The sequence below is a fragment of the Dromiciops gliroides genome, chromosome 3, assembly GCF_019393635.1.
Source record: "Dromiciops gliroides isolate mDroGli1 chromosome 3, mDroGli1.pri, whole genome shotgun sequence".
In the NCBI taxonomy this organism is placed as follows: Eukaryota; Metazoa; Chordata; class Mammalia; order Microbiotheria; family Microbiotheriidae; genus Dromiciops; species Dromiciops gliroides.
This window is the reverse complement of record NC_057863.1, coordinates 549,993,288-550,013,186: the sequence shown is the minus strand read 5'-3', so window position 1 is coordinate 550,013,186 and position 19,899 is coordinate 549,993,288. Positions and strand designations below refer to the sequence as shown.

The 19,899-nt window shown below is 43.4% G+C and overlaps 1 protein-coding gene across 1 annotated transcript in view; it reads left to right on the top strand.

Moving 5' to 3' along the window:
• The first annotated feature begins 14,308 nt into the window (after positions 1-14,308).
• Positions 14,309-19,899, top strand: part of PAK1 (p21 (RAC1) activated kinase 1) — a 121,364-nt gene continuing 115,773 nt past the window's right edge. Inside the window, 1 exon segment of the mRNA XM_043993208.1 lies at positions 14,309-14,676. The gene's annotated coding sequence lies outside the window, so the exon portion shown is untranslated.

Sequence of the window (19,899 nt, the reverse complement as noted above, 5' to 3'; positions counted from 1 at the left end):
ATGTACCAGGTGCCAAGCTAAGCACTGGGGATACAGGGAAAGGTAGAAGACAGGCCCCACTCTCAAGGAGTTCATAAGTCTAGTGAGGGAGCCAGCATGCAAGCAACTAGGTGTAAACAAGGTATATAACAGGATGAATGGTAAATAATCAATAGAAGGAGGGCACTAAGATTAAAGAGGATGAAGAGGGACTTCCTGTAGAAGATGAGATTTTAGCTGAGATTTAAAGGAAGCCAGAGAAGGGAATAGGTAAAGATGAGGAAGGGGAACTAGCCAGTGCAAACATTTGGAGTCGGGAAATGGAATGTTGTGAAGAGGAAAAATAAGATGTCCAGGGTTACTCCATCACAGAGTATGTGGTGAGTAAAATGTAAGAAGACCAGCAAGGTAGGGAAGGGCCAGCTTAGGAACAGCTTTGAATGCCAGAGGATTTTATATTTGATCCTTGAGGTGAGAGGGAGCCACTGGAGTTTTATTTTTTTTTTAATTTTGTTTTGAGTAAGGAGGTGATATGATCAGATCTGAGTTTTAGAAAGATCACTTTGACATCTGCATCTGGAGGACCAGCTAGAGTGGGGAGAGACTTGAGGCAAGGAGACCAACCAGCAGGCCATTGCGGTAGTCAGCTGTGAGGTTGTGAAGATCTGTATCCAGGTGATTGTTGAGTCAGAGAAGAGGAAGCATATGAGAGATTTTACAAAGGTAAAATGAATAGGACTTGACAACTGGTTGCATTTGGAGGATGAAGAAGGGTAAGGAATTGAGGATGACACCTAGGTTGTGAGCCTGGGTGACTGGGAGGATGGTGGTACCCTTGATGGTGACAGAGATGTTAGAAAGAGGCGAGGGCTCAGGGAAAGATAGAGTCCAATTTTAGGGTTGTTGGGCTTAAGATGTCTTCAGAACATCCAGCCTAACATTTCTTTTTTGTTTGTTTGTTTGTTTTTGTTTTTGCAGGGCAATGAGGGTTAAGTGACTTGCCCAGGGTCACACAGCTAGTTAAGTGTCAATTGTCTGAGGCCAAATTTGAACTCCGGTACTCCTGAATCCAGGGCCGGTGCTTTATCCACTACGCCACCTAGCTGGCCCAGTCTAAGATTTCTAATAGGTGGTTGGAGATGGGAGACTACAGATCAAGAGAGAGGTTAGGGTTGAACTAGCAGAACTGAGAGTCATCTGCATAGAGATGATGATTGGAAACTGTGCGAGCTGATAAGCTCACCAAATGAAATAATGTAGAAGGAGGGCTCAAAACAGAGCTGCATGAGACCCCAATGGTTACTGGGCATGATTTGGATGGTAATCCAGCAAAGGAGACAGAGAAGGAGCTGTCAGGTTAGAGAAGAACCAGGAGAGAGAGAGAGAGAGAGAGAGAGAGAGAGAGAGAGAGAGAGAGAGAGAGAGAGAGAGAGCGAGAGAGCGTGCGTGAGCAGGTTTTTAGTAGCTGCAACTTCAGTATAGGATTTGTGATGATGCAACCCAATCCTAGGCTACACGGAGTGTCATAATCTCTAGTAAAAGGGAGTTGATAGTGCCACTGCAATTTGCCTTGGTTGGATCCCATCTCTAGAGCAAAGCTTCTCAAACTGTGGGTTGCCACCTCATATGGGGTGGCCTAACTGCATGTAGGGGTTAGGAAAAATTTGGCAGTAAGTGTGTGATTTCCATATCTATTTTATATACCTATATACCCAGGGTCATATAAAAATTTCTCAGGTGAAAAGGGGTCACGAGTGGACAAAGTTTAAGAAGCCCTGATCTAGAGTATTGTGTTTAGTTCTGAGCGTCTCATTTTTGGAGGGCCTTTGAAAAGCAAGAGTGTAATTAGAGGAGGAGGAGTCTAGGGTGGTGAAGACATTAGAAATCATAGCATCTCAAGGGTTGATGGAAGGAAGTGGGGATATTTAGCTTGGAAAAGAGAAGGCTTAGTAAGGTTTGGGTCGGTAGTGGAAGGACAGAAAAGTACTTCGAATATTTGAAGATGTGTTATGGAAGGGAGCTTAGACTCATTCTCTTTGGCTCCAGAAGATATAAACTAGGAGCAGTGACAGAGTGGAGTGAGTGATGAACTTAGACTTAGGAAGACCCAGATTCAAATCCTGCCTCACACACCTTCTTAACTTTGTGATCCTGGGCAAGTCACTTAATTTCTCCTAGCCCCAGTTTTCTCATCTGTCTGATGGGGATGGCAATAGCACTCATAAGTTGTTATAAGGATCAAATGGTAAAATATCTGTAAAATGTTTTGTAAACCCGAAAGCACTCTCTACATGTTAACAAATATTATTAGTGACACCAATTCCCTTGTGTTTACTTACACGTGTGTGATGTGGAGAAGTGATAGGGAGACTTTTTTGCTGAATATATGCCATATCATGGCTTGAAGGTGACCTTTATTACTCAGAACTGTAAGCCCAAGTCCAGTGGTTCTTAACTTTGTGTGTGTGTATGCCATGTACCGCTTTGGGCACCCTGGTGAAGCCTATGGACCCCTCTCACAATGTTTTCAAATGCGTAAAAAATTCATAGCATTACAGAACCATACTGATTGTGCGACATATTTTACTTTCTTCTTTTATATAATATTTTCTTTTTTCCAGTTATATAAAAAGACAATTTATTTTATTTTATTTTATTTTAGTGGGGCAATTGGGGTTAAGTGACTTGCCCAGGGTCACACAGCTAGTAAGTGTCAAGTGTCTGAGGCTGGATTTGAACTCAGGTCCTCCTGAATCCAGGGCTGGTGCTTTATCCACTGTGCCACCTAGCTGCCCAAAAAAGACAATTTTTAACATTTATTTTTTTTAAATTGAGTTCTACATTTTCTCCTCCCTTCCCTTTCCCCCTCCCTGAGATGGTAAGCCATTTGATATAGGTTATATATGTGTAAAATAAAACATTTCCACATTTGTCATGTTGTAAAAGAAGAAACAGATCAACAGGAGGAAAAAAACCCCAAAATATAGAAAGTGAAAAATAGTATGCTTTGATCTGCATTCAAACCCCATCAGTTCTTTCTCTGGCTGTGGATAGCATTTTTCATCGTGAGTCCTTTGAAATTGCTTTTGTGAAATACCGTTAGCAAAAATATATTTAAAAACCAAAACTAATTCATGGGCCCTAAGTTAAATGGGACTTCCATGCTTTAGCAGGTCCTTGCAAACTGGAAAGTTCTGCCTGACAATGGCAAAGAACTCCCACCATTCCAATAACAGAATAGCTGAGTGTGAAGAGGGTTAATCGCCAGAAGGCTGACAATGAATTATTTGGGGTCATAGCAGTTGATGAAAGGACATACCTACAGAGAAGACATGGAATCTTCGTGGATGCCAACATGCAAATCAGTAAGACTCAATATTACAGATACCATCTAATCTAGGGATCCTTAATCTGGGGCTTCTGAACTTGGAGGATCCATAGATGGATTCCAGGGGATCCCTGAATTTGGCTGGGAGATTACATCTTTATTTTCACTAACTGAAATCTAGCATTTTCGTCAGTTATGAATTCAAAACAAACAAATATTATTCTAAAAATGGGTCCCTAGGCTTCACCAGGCCCTCCAGAGTGGTCCAAGATACACAAAAGATTAAGAAGCTTTAATGTGGTCCAACCTTTTTGCATTTCACGTGTGTGTGTGTGTGTGTGTGTGTGTGTGTGTGTGTGTGTGTCGGGGGGGGGGTTACCTGAGGTCTACAACGGTGAAGCTAGGAAAGGGCAGACTTTGGATTTAGAATCAAAGCATCTGACTTTGAAGGGACTTCTGAGGTCACCTAGTCCAACCTGCGCTTGAGCTGGAATCCCTGACTAGTGTTTGTCTAACCTTCTCTTGAAAACCTCCTCCCAAAGCATCCCATTCCATTTTTTGGCAGCCGCCATTGTTGTGAGAGTTTTTTCTGCTTCTATAGTTTTTTTTTTTTTAAACCAATTATCCCATGCTCACTCTCTGGCCAAAGCACTCTCTGAGGGGTCAGGATATGTGCACTGCTAATTCTTGGCTCTGCCCCCATTTTACTTTGGGCATTTCTGCCCCCATATATCATAGCGGGAGGTTGGACTTGATAGTCTGAAACTCCTTTTGGTTATGACAGTCTATGCATCCAGTATTTGAATTTTACATTTCTTTAGTTAGCAGGTTCTTCTTTATTTGGAGGCCTGCAGACTTCATTAATAAACTGATGCCTTGCCTGAGTATCTGAATTTCATAACTTTTGTTTTTCATATGAGGAAGCCTGGTTCCATCAATACTTTCCTAAGGGAAAGGTCAGAATGAAGAAGGAAGAACCTTAGTTAACCTAATTCAATTCAAATCAATCAATGATTATTAAACACCTGTTGAAATATATGAAACATTGTTAGGCACTGCTGGGGTGGGGTATTCATATTACAAAGTTTAGATAAGAAACACTACTTACCTTTGTAGAACCTTCAGTTTCAATTATGGGAGTTAAAATCATAGGCTCATTGATTTATAGTAAGAAGGAATGTTTAGTGGTCATTGAGTCTAATCCCCTTATGTTATTTTATTTTTTAAAAATATCATTGAGGGGGCAGCTAGGTGGCGTAGTGGATAGAGCATCAGCCCTGGATTTAGGAGGATCTGAGTTCAAATCCGGATTCAGACACACTATTTGTGTGACTCTGAGCAAGTCACTTAACCCCCATTGCCCCACAAAAATAAATGAATGAATGAATGAATGAAGAATAGATAAATAAACCAGTTCATTCAAAAACGTCATTGAATTAAAAATTTGATTTTCTTTCCCTCTCACCTAACTCCCCATCATTGAAATAAAGAAAAAACCAAACTCTTATAATATGTATAGTCAAGCAAAACAAATTCCCTCTTGGTTGTGTCCGACAAACATATGTCTCTTTCTACCCCTTAAGAACATCACTTCTGTGTCAGGAGGTAGGTGGTGTGCTTCTTCATTGGTGTACTGGAATCATAGTTGGTCATTGCCTTGATTATGGCCTTCAGAGTTGTTGGGTTTTTTTACACTTGTATAGTTTGTTTTCTTGGTTCTGTTCACTTCACCTCTGCATTAGTTCATACAGATCTTCCCATGTTTCACAGAAACTGCCCCTTTAATCATTTCCAATGGCGCAATTGTATTCCATTACATTGAGATATCATAATTTGTTTCACCATTCCCCTATTGAGGGGCGCTCCCTTAATTCCCATTGCTTTATTGCTACAAAAAGAATTACTATAATTAGTTTTCTTTATTTTATTTTATTTTTTGGTGCAGGGCAATGAGGGTTAACTGACCTGCCCAGGGTCATACAGCTAGCAAGTGTCAAGTGTCTGAGGCCAGATTTGAGTGCATGTCCTCCTGAATTCAGGGTTGGTGCTTTATCCACTGTGCCACCTAGCTGCCCCCTACTTTTCTACTTATGAATCCTTTTTACCTTCTGCGATCTTTTTGGGGTATTGGTCTAGTAATAATTTTTTTTTTTAAATGAGGCAATTGGGGCATCTAGGTGGTGCAGTGGATAGAGCACTGGCCCTGGAGTCATTTTATTTTGTTTTTGTTTTTTAGTGAGGCAATTGGGGTTAAGTGACTTGCCCAAGGTCACAGAGCTAGTAAGTGTTATTAAGTGTCTGAGGCCAGATTTGAACTCAAGTACTCCTGACTCCAGGGCTGGTGTTCTATCCACTGCGCCACCTAGCTGCCCCAGTCTAGTAATAATTTTGTGGGGCAAAGAGTGAGCACAGTTTAATGATTGCTTTCCAGAATGGCTGGACCAATTCACATTTCTACTACTAGTGCATTTATGTGTTTGTTTTTCCCATAACCCCTCTGGCACTTGCCATTTTCCATTTTTTGTCAATTTTTACAATTTGATGGGTGTGAGGTAGAACCTCAGAGTTGCTTTAATTTGCAGTTTTGTAAGTATTAGCAATCTGATGCATTTTTCACTCATAGGGCTATTGATAGCTTAGATTTCTTCCTCTGAAAACTGCCTCTTCATATTCTTTGACCACATATTACTTGATGAGAGGCTCTTGTTATAACATTGAATCAGTTCCATATATATATATATATATATATATATATATATATATATATATATATATATATATATACACACACACACACATATATATATATTTATATTGGAAGTAAGATATTTCATTTTGTCAGAGAAACTTGCTACAAAGATTTTCTCCTCAGTTACTTGCTTCCCTTCTAATTTTAGCTGCATTGGCCCTATTTGTGCAAAGACTTCTTAATTTTATGTAATCAACACTTTGCATTTTATTTTCTGTAATCTTCTCTATCCTTTATTTGGTCATGATCTCCTCCTCATTCAGAAATCTGAAAAGTAATTTCTTTCTTGCTCCTCTAATTTATCTATGATGTCATCTTTTTGTCCAAGTCATTCAGATCTTATGTTGTTATTTGATATGAGCTGTTGGCCTAGGCCTAGTTTCTGCCAGACTGCTTTCTAATTTTCCTAGGATTTTTTATTGAAGAGTGACTTCTTACCCCAGGAACTGGATTTTTCAAACATTCATAACTGTGTTCATTTGCTTCTATATGCTATATTCCTAAGTTGTCTCACTGATCAATCTATTTCTTAACCAGTATCAAATAATTTTGATTATAGCTACTTTGCAATATAGTCTGATACTAATAGGCCCCCTTCCTTTCCACTTTTAAAAAAATTATTTTCCTGGAGATTCTTGATCTATTGTTTCTCTAGATGAATTTCTGGCATTTTTTTTAACTCTATAAAGTATATAAACTCTTTAAGTTTGGTTAGCATGGTATTTAACAGGTACATTAATTTAAGTAGCATTTTTTTGATATTGTCTTGGCCTACTAGTAAGCAGTTAATATTTCTCCCAATTATTTAGTTTTGTCTTTATTTACATAAGAAGTAATCTGTAGTTGTATTCCTGTGTGTTTCTTGGTGGGTAGATTCATAAGTATTTTATTTATCTTGTAGTTATTTTAAATGCAGTCCTCTTATTTTTAAGATGAGAAACTGAGACCAGGAGAAATTGTGACTTGCCTAGGGTCACACAGTGTCTGAGGCAGGATTTGAATCAACGACTTTTGAACTCTAAACTCACTGCCCTGGGACCCACGATGATGATAATGCCACAGAAATAGTGAAGCCAGAAGTAGGACTGGGCTTAGGGAGACAGAACCCAGGTAAAGATCATAGGATTGTGGTTTAATGATTGAAGGCACATAACAATCACATAATCCAACTTCCTTATTTGATAGATGCGAAGTGACTTGTCCAAAGTCATAGGGCAAGTAAGAAGGTGGAACTGAAACACAGATCCTCTGACTCCCAAGTCTGGTTTATCTTCCTAAAGCAATCAAATCCTAAGGTGACCTATAGGCAACTGGGAATTCAAGTATGAAGCTCATAAGAGAGGTGAGGGCTAGAGAAGGAATTTCGGAGTCATTTGTATAGCGATGGTAATTGATGCTGGTTGGCTGGAGTTTATTGTTGTTGGGTCATTTTGGTTGTGCCCAACTCTTCATTTGGGGTTTTCCTGGCAGAGAAAGTGGTGTTGTTTGCCATTTCCTTCAGCTCATTTTACAGAAGAGGAAACGGAGGCAAACAGGGTTATGTGACTTACCCAGGGTAACACAGCTAGTAAGTGTCTGAGGCCAGATTTGAATTCAGAAAGATGAGTTTTCCTGACTCCAGGCTTGGCACTGCATCCACTGTGCCACCTAGCTTTCTCAGATGGAATAGTAAGATATAAAGAAAATTGCTCTCCCTCTTCCCATACCCCCTGAATTGGCTCATAGGATCACGGTATCCTAGATCTACAATTGGAAAGTTACCTTGGAGGACCTCTATTTCTGCTCTTTGATTGTACAGATGAGGAAACTGAGGCCTGGGGAGATCAATTAAGTGACTCATCTAAGTTCACACTGATAATAAACGTCAGAAATGGGATCTGAATCCGTGTGCTCTGACCCCAGAGCCGGAGTTGTTTCTGCTATACCTGATCCATGGGGAGACCTAACTATACTTGTGACAGATGGTAAGGAGGCAGTACAGTGATAAAAGATTAAGGATGCCTGTCTCTAGTTTCTTCATCTACAAAATGGAGGAATGGAAATGGAGGACCTCTGTCTCTAAGACCCGGTGGCTTTTGAGGTTGACCACGTAAAACAGAAGTGTAATGTGTGAACTTGTTAATTCTTCTTCTCTGCTCTACAACTAACTGCCAGCTGCTCTGTCTACCATTGTTAGGCAAGTCTTGGGTAGAGACATAGATAGCATGTATATCTGATTTGGGGATGACATGAAGCTGAGAGGGGACAACTTGAGTCTGTTGGGTGAGAGAATCAAGATTTAAATAGCTGCGAGCTGATGGATAAGATGGCACAGTAGAATTTCAGAGGACCCAGGTTTAAATCGTTAGCTGTGTGACCATGGTAAGCATTTTGCCTGTGCGCCTCATCAGTTTTCCAATGGAGATAATAAAAATATGGTGTTTTTGTGAGGATCACAGGACTTCAAGCTGGGAAGGACTTCAGAGGTCCTCCATTTCCATTCCTCCATTTTGTAGATGAAGAAACTGAATCAGAGCTGAAGTTCCTTAAGTTGCTATGACTTGCTCAAGGGCAACATGGTAGTTAAGTCCTCTCCATTCCAAATCTAGCACACTCTGCCATTGTGATCCAAGGAGGAGAGTGTGTATGAAGATCAACCATGATGATGAAGATGGAATTTAGCAGGGATTAATATAAAGTCCAGTAAGAATCTACTTTGGGACATGTGATGTGCCAGTCCAAAAAAAAAAAGCAAAACCCAACAATATGTGATCACTTTCCTGGAACTGTGATATTTGCATGAGCTCTTCCTCCACTGATACAGATTGTTAATCACCAACACACACAGACACCCTCCTGTCTTGCAGGATTCTGGTCTCCTTTTTTTCCATGATTAGAAAATTCAAAAAAAAAGAAAAGAAAAGAAAATTCACCCACTCAACATGGTGAAGGCTTTCTTTGGCTCTGTTGAGTATCTCAGAGTTATGTGCTAATTTACCACTTGGGTGGTGCTATTGGAAGTACCTTCATTCTCACTAGATGACGGGCCCACTTCCTGGCAGACCCAATACATCTTCTATAACAAATTTTATTCTCATTCTCTCTCTCTCTCTCTCTCTCTCTCTCTCTCTCTCTCTCTCTCTCTCTATATATATATATATATATATATATATATATATATACACACACATACATATATATATATATATATACACATACATATATAATATATAAAAATATATTTGCTTTTTGTTTTCAGGTGTTCTGTTTTAAGGGAAAGCGATCTAGTCATTGTTGGTTACATAAAGTAGCCTGATTGAGTGTGTCTGGCTAAAGGATGGAGAGGCTCATCACTAGACAGCTGATCCTCCCAAAATAAACTTTTTTTTTGAGATTACACATGAAATTGACAGACTACATTAACAGAAGCATAGCATCCAAGGCAAAGGGAACACATACCATCTTCTTCTGCCTTGCTGTACCTATCTGGTGTAGTTGAAGAAATAGTGGAGTAGGAAGAACTGAGTTCAAATTCAGCCTCAGACACTAGCTGTGGGACCCTGGTCAAGTTGCTTAACTTCTGTTTGCCTCAGTTTCCTCATCTGTAAAATGGGGAGAATAATAGCACCTACCTCCTGGGGTTGTTATGAGGTTCAAATGAGATAATAATTGTAAAGCACTGAATACTATGCCTGGCATATAGTAAGCACTATATAAATGTTAGCTATTTATTATAATTGTCATTATACTTACATGATAGTGGAGGTAAACCTATCTCTTAATCCCCTGGATCCTGATTAATGGTCTGAGGACTACATTAAAATGTCCACTTACAAACTAGTCTATAATCAGAGGAGATTGACTAGGATGGGAAGTGGTCTGCAAGGGGCAGCTAGGTGGCACAGTGGATAAAGCACTGGCCCTGGATTCAGGAGGACCTGAGTTCAAATGGGGCTTCAGACACTTGACACTTACCAGCTGTGTGACCCTGGGCAAGTCACTTAACCTTCCTTGCCCTGCCCCCCCCCCCAATAAAAAGAAAGAAAGTGGTCTGCAAATGAGGCCATCATAAGTTGAAAGTTTTAAAGGAACTTTGAAGTTCTGGCAGGTGCATGCATGATTGCTATATCCCTTTAAAGAGCTGTGATGGGGAAGGCTTTAACATGTTCTGTATAGACCCAAGGGGCAGGATTAGGACAAGTGATGGAAGATCCAGGGATGCAGTTCAAGTAAACCCCTACCTGATCTTGAATCCCCTCAATCAATACCTGACAAGTGGTCGTACAGCCTCTACTTGAATTAATGAGGCAGCTAGTTGGCAGAGTAGATAGAGCATTAGACAGAGTGAGGAAAGACCCGAGTTCAAATCTAGCCTTAAACACTAATCTGGGATCTAGCTGTAGATGTAGGCTGGTAGGATGTCTTTATGGAGGACCAACCTTCATGGCTGGGAAGGCCATTGCATTTCCCTCATTAGGCCTGCTCTATGAAGAGTCAAGAGAAGTGGCCGCCCATATTTAACACCTTGATATGCCGAGATGAAATTCTTTCCTCCCCAAGGATAATCTATACTTGATAAATCATGTTACCACAATGTTGGCATCATGTATAAAACTCAGGATAATGATATTGACACTAACTACCTTTTAGAGCAGTTAGAAGTGATGGAAGTACTTTGAATGGTTATAATAATATCAAAATGTAAGTATTGGGGCAGCTAGGTGGTGCAGTGGATAAATCACTGGCCCTGGATTCAGGAGGACCTGAGTTCAAATCTGGCCTCAGACACTTGACACTTACTAGCTGTGTGACCCTAGGCAAGTCACTTAACTCTCATTGCCCCACCCCCAAAAAATTAAAATTAAAAAAAGATAAGTATTTTATTATGGGTACCTGAAATTTCATCAGAAGATATATATTTCTTGGTTAATCCTTCCTGTGGAGCCTCTTTTAAAATGCAAATCCTATTGGGGGTCGGGAAGCTTCAATCCATCAATTCATACTAAAATATTCCTGACTTCAGATGTGTGTGTGTGTGTGTGTGTGTGTGTGTGTGTAGGTGGGCATAGAAATGGGAGGTAGAGGCAGGACTGACCATGCCAGTCAGGTATGAAATGAGGTAGGGAGAAAGAGGGAAAAGGGATCTTTGTGGCTTGAGGGAGGAATGGGATTTACAGGCTGATATGTGAGTCTCAGGATTTAAAAAAAAAAAATTACAAAAAACAAAAAAACAAAAAATTAGCACAAAATATAATAGGACCCACCTCCACGCTTCCTGCCACTGGAGGCAAAGCTACTTTGCCCTGTGGCCCCAAACTGGGGTTCTTTAACTCATGAACTGTTTTTTCAAAAATATATTTAAAAAAAAAATATATATATATTTATTTTTGCAGGGCAGTGGGGGTTAAGTGGCTTGCCCAGGGTCACACAGCTAGTAAGTGTTAAGTGTCTGAGGTCAGATTTGAACTCAGGTCCTCCTGAATCCAGGGCCAGTGCTTTATTCACTGTGCCACCTAGCTGCCCCCTCAAAAATATTTTGAAAACTGTATTTTGATATAATTGATTTCTTTTCAAATCCTACATATTATGTGCATTTAAAAACATTCTGATAGAGGTCCACAGGTTTCACCACATTGCCAAAAGGGTCCGTGAAACAAAAAGGTGTTAAGACCCCGTGCCCCAAACCCATTTTTCCTCCAAACCTCCATCTTTCTGTGTCCACTCACTCAGGTTTCAAGTCCTTGGAGTCATCCCTGACATTTCAGCATCCTTGGGCCCCCCTTTCCCAACCCCCTATCCAGGCAGCTGCCAAATCCTGTGGATTCTACTTTCAGGACATCCTCAGCATCCTTTCCTTTCTCCCTGTTTACAAGGCTACCCCTCTTGTTCAGGTCCTCATCACCTCTCCCTGTTGCTATACTGTATGGGAACTCTTGCATTAGAGAGACTCACAAAAAGTCTTCTAATTGGTCTCCTTGCTTCTACTCTGTCCAATCCACCTTCCACACAGCTACCAAATTAATCTGCCTAAGGCTCAGGTCTCTCTTCGGCTCTAAAATCTCATTGGCTCTGTACTGCTTCCACCTGAGATGTCATACAAAGGCCTCCTTCCCCTACCCCCAAATTGAAGGCTTTCCAGAGTCTGGAAACACCTATTTTCCAATTTAGTTGGATTCAGCTAAACATTTACTAAGAACCACTATATAGAGTAACAATAGCTCACAGGTATATAGTGCTTTAAAACTTGCAAAGCAGGCTTGATTCTCACAGCAAGACATTAGGGATACAAAATCAAAATGACATAATCCTTCTGGTCAAAGAGCTTGGAGTCTACTTGGGGATGTAATGTGTACACAGGTAAGTAAGGAAAATCGAGGAGGAAGAGATGGGGGGAGCAGGGGGGAGGGGGTGGGCAGGCTTCACAGAGAAGATGGTACCTGACTGGTTTTGAAGGAGGACAAGGTTTCTGAGAGCCAGAGAAGAGAAGGAAGGGCATTCCAGATATGGGGAACAACTTGTGAATATACTGGGAGGGAGATGCAGCATCAAGGGATTGAGGGAAGAAGGGGGAGGGGAACAGTGATTGGTTCATTTTGGCTGAAATATGGTTCTTGAAGCGGAGTAGTGTGGAAGAAGGCTGAAAAGGCAGGTGAGATCCACATCACGGCAGGCCTGCAATGCCAGGTTAAGGAGCTGACATTTTTTCCCTGGAGGCAAGGATGAGCAAGGGCTTCCTTGGGGAAATTATTTTGGCAGCTGTATATGGTGGACAGGTTGGAGGCAGGGAGATGGTTTTGGAAGCTGTTCAATAGTGCAGGCTATAGGTAATAAGACTCTGACTTCTATTTCTGTACCTGACATCCCATCTCCATGCCTTTGCATAGGCCTTCTTCCTCAGCTCTGCCTTTTGGTTTCCTTCCTTAAAAAGCCTTTGCCTCTTTCTGTTCAGGTGCCCTCCCCCCCAACCTTTCCTGATCTCCTCCTTCTCCTCTCTTACCCCCCCCTTTGTTATTACTCTTTCCTTCCTCAAATTATCTTGCATTGACTTGTCACCAAGTGTCATTCATCGTGCATCCTCTTCCCCATCCTCTGCCTCTGGTAGAAAATACCCAACCTCCTTGAGGGCAGTGACTGTTGTGTTCTTTTTGTAGCCCGTGCCCATCAATAAATACTTATTGCATTGAATTTCTTGGTCACCTTTCTGCCCTTCCCCCAATTTTCACCTCATGGGGTTGCTCAAAGGATTTAGAACCGAAAGGATCACTAGGGAGGATCCAGTCCAAATTCTTCAGTTTATATTTGAGGAAACTAAACCTCATCCAAAGTGCAGTGACTTGCAGGTCACTCAGTGGCAGAATTAGGATTTGAATCTAGATTCTTTGACTGTAAAAATACAGTTCTCTTTTCATCACAGCATTAAACTCTCCCCTCCAACACACACACACATTCTCTCTCTCTCTCTCTCTCTCTCTCTCTCTCTCTCTCTCTCTCTCTCTCTCTCTCTCTCTCTCTCTCTCTCTCTCTCTCTCTCTCTCTCTCTCTCTCTCTCTCTCTCTCTCTCTCTCTCTCTCTCTCTCTCTCTGCCTTCAGAAGGATCCTGGGACCAGGGGAAGTGATTGATCATACATTCATTTGTTCGCTCAACATCTCTTCAGCATGCTGTGCTCAGCATTGTGCTGGGGGTTGGGGCGTGGGGGGAGGTGTTGATGGAGAGATGAATAACTTTAGGTGCTTTTAGAATCCCGGAATGTTAGCGCTTTGAGGGGACCTTAAAACCTAGAAGGAATGTCTGAGCCGGAAGAGACCTCAGGGACTCTGTGGTCTAATCCCCTCATTTTACCGAGGAGGACCCCGAGAGCCAGAAAGAGGAAGAGATTGAGAGATGGTTTCTCTCCCGCCTCCTTGCGTTTACTGGGGGTGGGGAGGTGGGTGCGTTTCTCGGTGGAGTCCTAGGAACATCGGGTTTTATTCCTGGGGTGGGCAGAAAGTTGCTGATTAATTGATGTCCCAGGGCGGTCCTTCCACGTTTTCGGTGCTGCTGGGCGAGACCGGAGCACGCCCCTTGGGGGCAGCTTTTGCGTGGAGATGAAAATCTTACCCAGCTGAAACGTCTGTCCATTCTGGCTCAGGGATGGAATAAGGGAGAGGCGGGGAGGAGAAACTGCTTCCCCCAGCTCGTTGGCTGGAGAAAGGAGGAGGCTCCAGTTGGGTCTGTGGTTTACTCTTCCCTCCGCCCCTTCTGCTCCCCCCCTCCCCTCCCCCTCCCACCTTTGCCAACCACGACTCGGCTCCTCCTGTTGGGCGCTGTAACCCTACCCCGCCGGACTGGAGCAGGGCGGGCAGCGCGCATCAGCCTTGGGAAGCCGAGCCCTGTCCAGGCCGGGCTAGGCGAGGGAGGCAGCCGGCCGGCCGGGCTGGCTCCGCGTGCGCCGACTGCGGCAGAGGGAGACCTGCGGGCCGGCGCCTCTACCTAGCCTCGCCTTGTGCTCGGGCTCCGGCTCGGCTTCGGCTCGGGCTCCAGCTCCAGGCTGGGGCGCGGGGCGCGCGAGCCGCCTCCGTTTCTGCTGCGCTATTGGATCCTGGCTGGGCCAGGCCGGGGCAAGGGACGGGACATGCTGGGGCAGGCTCCTCGCTGCGCCAGGTAATTCCCACTGCTGGCAGCCCTCGGGGGCCTCCCGGGGGGAGGGGGGAGGGTTGGTGCCGCTGCGGGGAACCTCCTGGGGCTAGGTGCACTGAGGCACTGGAGGGGGGGGGGCTGCCTACGCCCTTACACCCCGGCGGTCGAGCCCGGGGGTCTTTGTAGAATGGGAGGAACCCTCAGGCTTTGGAGAGTCTCCCGCTTGCTCGGGTTGGTGCGCTGTCCCTCGAGGGGGCACTGCTTGGCCACTTGCCCCTTCCCCCAGCTCCTGGCTATCCTAGGGGTCTTGCAAAATGGGACCCCATACCCAGGTTTGAGGCTCCTTTATTAAGGGGTCCCTGGGGAATGGAGGGGGCTGAGGAGGGAACCCACATTGGCAGACTCCTTGGGGTTCCCAGCTCTGATAGATCAGTTAGGGTGGTAAGCTCTTGGATGGGACAAATTAAAACCTGGCCTGGAATGGGGTCTGCCCTGAACCTCGCACAGGTGCCCGTTGCAGTACTAGGGTGCACAGGTTTGGGGGTGGGGAGAAGGAGCACCCTGGGAAAGGCGAGGGGAAGCCGTGCTTTTGGGGAACTGCTCTTCTGGCCGGAGCTGTTTGCACGAAACCACTTCCTTCTCTGGGAGCTGGGGGCCCCTGCGTCCCTGGAGGGGCCCAGACCAACCTTTTTCCCCTTTCAGATTGACTGACCATTGATTCTGTAGGAGCTAAGAGTTTCCTTAGGGGGTGGGAGTGAGATCAGAGCTTGGGGTGGGGTTAGTTTCCACTCTCTCTTATTAAGTGTCCAGGAAAAGAGGAAGAACAATGGATTTTGAGTCTAAGGACCTGGCTTCTGCTAGTTTGGCTCTTATTATCTATCTGCCTGACCTTGTTCAAGTTATTGCTCTCTGAATCTGCTTCTTTGCTGTAGGATGTGGGGCTGGGGCTAAATGATCTCTAAGGTCACTTTCAACTCTAAATTCAGACTTACTTCCTAGAGCCCCTCTCCCCTAGGAGGCAGTGGTAGATGTTGGGAATAGGACCCAGGTGTCCTGTCCCCTAGACAGATTAAATGCCTTTCTATGGAGCCAGGCTTGCCGATGGTAGTCCTCCAGCTTGTCTAAGACTCGGTGACTTCATGGTGAGGGAAAGGTTGAGAATGCTGATGTTTATTTTACTGGAGGTGGGGGTAGAATGGATGGTGGTGCTGGTGAGGTGGTTGTGAACTGTTCTTATTCGGCACTGAGCTAATGACAGGTTTTACAGCTTCATTAATTCATTGATTGAACAAAAGTTTCCCTAGAGGGTAAGTCCTTTTCCTTCTCTGGGCTTGTTATCTCACGTGCAAAATGGAGTTAAGATTTGTGTTCATCTTTTTTGGGGTCCTGGGCCCCTTCTCAGCATCATATTTTTAAATGCATAAAATAAAATATACAGGATCACATAGGAAACCAATTATTGAAATGCAATTATCATATGCGTATACACATACATACACATACACATGTATACATATCACTCACATGTATATGTGTGTGTGTGTGTGTGTGTGTGTGTATATATATATAATTTTTTTTACACTGCCATGGTCTTGGTTCTCAGGTTAAGAAACCTCTCAGACTAGTTGATCCTTAAGCACTCTCTCAGTTCTAAAAGTGTTTGTTCTAAGGTAGGTACCTTTCAAGCACCAACATTCCATTTTCTAAGATCTCTTTTAACTTTAATATTTTCAGTTATGGGGGGGATGGGGAAGGAGAAGGAGAAGGGTCCAGCAGTCCGTAGTGAAGCAGCTGTGTTCTGCTTGGGAAGAAGACCCAATACCTCTTGTTTCTTGCCCTCAGGGAGCTCATCAGCTGACCGGGCTACCTCCTGAGTGATTTTTGAGAACTATTAGGCTAGCTGTGAGGATGGACAGACAAAAGGTTGTGTGGAGAAGAGGAAAAGACATTTTTCAAATTCTTTCCTCCCTCTCTTGTTATCCTGGTCAAGAAATAGGAAAGCTTTGATTATTTCCCCACTTGATGGCTATAGACTCCACAGGCCTCTTCACCCTTCCTTCTACTCACATTGTCCAGCTTCTCTTTCCTTTCCTTTTGACCTCTTCATTTTTGTCCTCTCTGACCATCTATCTCTTCCTGCTTTCCTCTACCCTTTTTACTCCTTCCCATCTCTTCCTTTTTTTCTCTCCTTCTCCCTCCACCTCTCCCATCCCCATTTTCTCTCCCTCTTTTCCTTTTCTGTCACTTCTTCTCTTCTTTTCCCTACCTCTTCCTCCTTGCCTCTTCTCTTTTTTCGCCTTCCCATCTCTTCCTTTTTCTTTCTCCTCCCATCCCCATTTTCTCTTTTTTCTCTCCCTTTCTTTTCCTTTTCTGTCATTCCTTCTCTTCTTTTCCCTACCTCTCTTCCTCCTTGCTTCTTCTTTTTCCACTCCTCCCATTTTCCCTTCCCTTACCATTCCTTCTCCTCCATTTACCTCTTCCCTCTCCTCTCTTCTACACGCTCCTTATTTTCCTTTCATTCTCCTCTCTTTTCTCTTTCTTACTCATTCCCTTTTTCAGCCTCTCTTTGCCTGCCTGCTTCCATTTTCTTTTCACCATTTTTTCTCCTTTTTCCCCCTTGCCCTCTCTCTCTATTAGAAGCCACTCGTTCCTCTTGAAATTTCTGTTTAGATTTCCCTCTTAACCAGAAACTTTCTCTTTGTAGAGACCTTTGAGATTGTGCCTGGGCAGCCTTGCACCTACCCAGCCTCTCAGCACTGCCCTCCTCCCTCCATCCCAGTTTGCTGGCTCATTGCCTTCTCTTCCTCATTGAACACTGGGTTTGGAATCAAAGGATGTGGGTTCAGATCTCTGCCTATTTTTTTAAAAAAGATTCCTATTTATTATTATTTTTTAAAAATCAAACTTTATTATTTTTCAGTTGCCAAGCATTTCTTTTTTCTCCCTAACCCCCTACCCACTGAAAAAGAAAAAAGAAAACCCTTGTAATAAATTTGCATAGCTAAACTAAAACAATCTGCTCCGTCTACTTTTTTTGATGTGTGATCTTATCAACAAATTTTTTCTTTATAGCTTCCTTACAGAAAGAGGTGGTTGGAACTCTGTGATACTCAGGTAGCTTTCACCTCACACTTTCTCTGTTATAAGGCCCCTTCTGGCTCTGAATCCTGTAATTCCCAGACCTGCTTCTGTTTTGAGAGAAACAGAGGAGAGGTGAGTGAGTAAAGGGGTACAGGAAATGAGTGTTAGGAAGCCAGTGAGCAATCTCTGAATCTGCAGTGTCTTTAGGGGCTGGCTGGCTCTGACAGAGGCCCAGGCTCCAAGTTCCAAGTTCCCCAAGGACTTGTAGTCACAGAGGTTGTTCATGGGGAGACTTGCTATTGGTGATCTGGGGCAGGATTATGTGGCATCTGGCTGTGAGGAAGGAATGTCCAGAAGCCCGTAGGAACGTTGGAAGGTTGTTCTCAATGGGGAGGTGGTTGGTGGCCTGTCTTCCCTTGGACCAGGTGGACTAACACCTGCAGTCTCTCCACCGTTTTCACCTTTCTTACCACCTCCCCATCTCCCAATACACAAGGAAGTGACAGCTTTGATATTGGGCTGGGAGGGCTTGGTTCCAATTTTGGCTCAGTCACAATGTAGTATGTGAGAAGGAAGTGTGAGCTAGATAGGACACTGGAGGCCAATCTAATACATGACATCGGGCAAATCACCCTGGGCCTCATTCAGTTCAACAAACATTATTATTATTATTATTATTCATTTTTTTTTGGTGAGGCAGTTGGGATTAAGTGACTTGCCTAGGGTCACATAGCTAGTAAGTGTCAAGTATCTGAGGTCAGATTTGAACTCAGGACCTCCTGAATCCAGGGCTGGTGCTCTATCTACTGCGCCACCTAGCTGCCCCAAACATTATTATTAACAATAACCATAACAATAATAATTCTTATTCTATTTCCCTGCAAGGCTTGTTGTGAGGACCAAATTATATAATGTATTTGAGGGATCTTTGTTTTCTATGGAATTTTATTTTTTGCAGTTAACAAAAACTCTCTCACTACCCCCCCCCGCCCCCCCCCCCCCCAGCACTGAGAAAGAAAGTAGGACAAACGCACTATCTATCACAAACACATATAGATAAGCAAAATAAATTCCCTCATTGGCCAGGCCAAAAAAACAGGTCTCCGTCTGTATGGTTGTACCTAGGTAGTCTTTTGGAATTGTGGCTAGTCTTTGCATTCATTGATCAGAATTCCAAAGTCTTTCAAAGTTGTTTGTCTCTATATTATTCTCATTGTAGTATAAATGGTTCTCCTGGTTCTGTTCACTTCCCTCTGCTCATGCTGAGGTGGCTTTTTAAACTTCTCTGGCCCTCAGCTCCCTGTCATCTCTCCCTCATCTGATTTCATGGCCGCTTATACTTAGGGTGTCTTAATATAAAGAACTGCAAGGGACCAACCTCTTATTATTTTACAGGTGAGGAAACTGAGGCCATTGTTCCTCCAGTAGCTGGAATCCCTCCTCACTGTACCCTCTGCATGACCTTGTTGGGGACAACTTCAAGGTTGAGGTGTTTAATAAATATTTCTTTTTTTTTTTTTTTTTTTGCAGGGCAATGGGGGTTAAGTGACTTGCCCAGGGTCATACAGCTGGTAAGTGTCAAGTGTCTGAGGCCAGATTTGAACTCAGGTACTCCTGAATCCAGGGCTGGTGCTTTATCCACTGCGCCACCTAGCCGCCCCCTAATAAATATTTCTTGAATTGGATAGATGACTTGATTGATGATGGATTTTTTTAAAAAGGAAGATCAGGGGCAGCTAGGTGGTGAAGTGGATAGAGCACCGGCCCTGGGGTCAGGAGGACCTGAGTTCAAATCCAGCCTCAGACACTTAACACTTACTAGCTGTGTGACCCTTGGCAAGTCACTTAACCCCAATTGCCTCCCTCCCCCCAAAAAAGGAAGATCAAAGCAGTTAAGTCAGGAATGGGAGATCTATCTATCTTCCAAGCACTCAGGCCAAGCTCCCTTTCCCGTTGAGTTATTTGATTTTAGGACGATTTTCTATTCTGCTGGTCCGAGCAGCTGTGGAATGAGCCTGGGAAAGTTTGGCTCTGGGGGTACCCAATGCCTATGGGCCTCAGGCCAGAGCCCTCACCATTGCTGAATCTAGCTGAGATTGAATCTAAAAAGAGACCCTTAATCTAGGGTTAGTAGCATGGAAAGATCTCTGCACTGGGAGCTGGGAG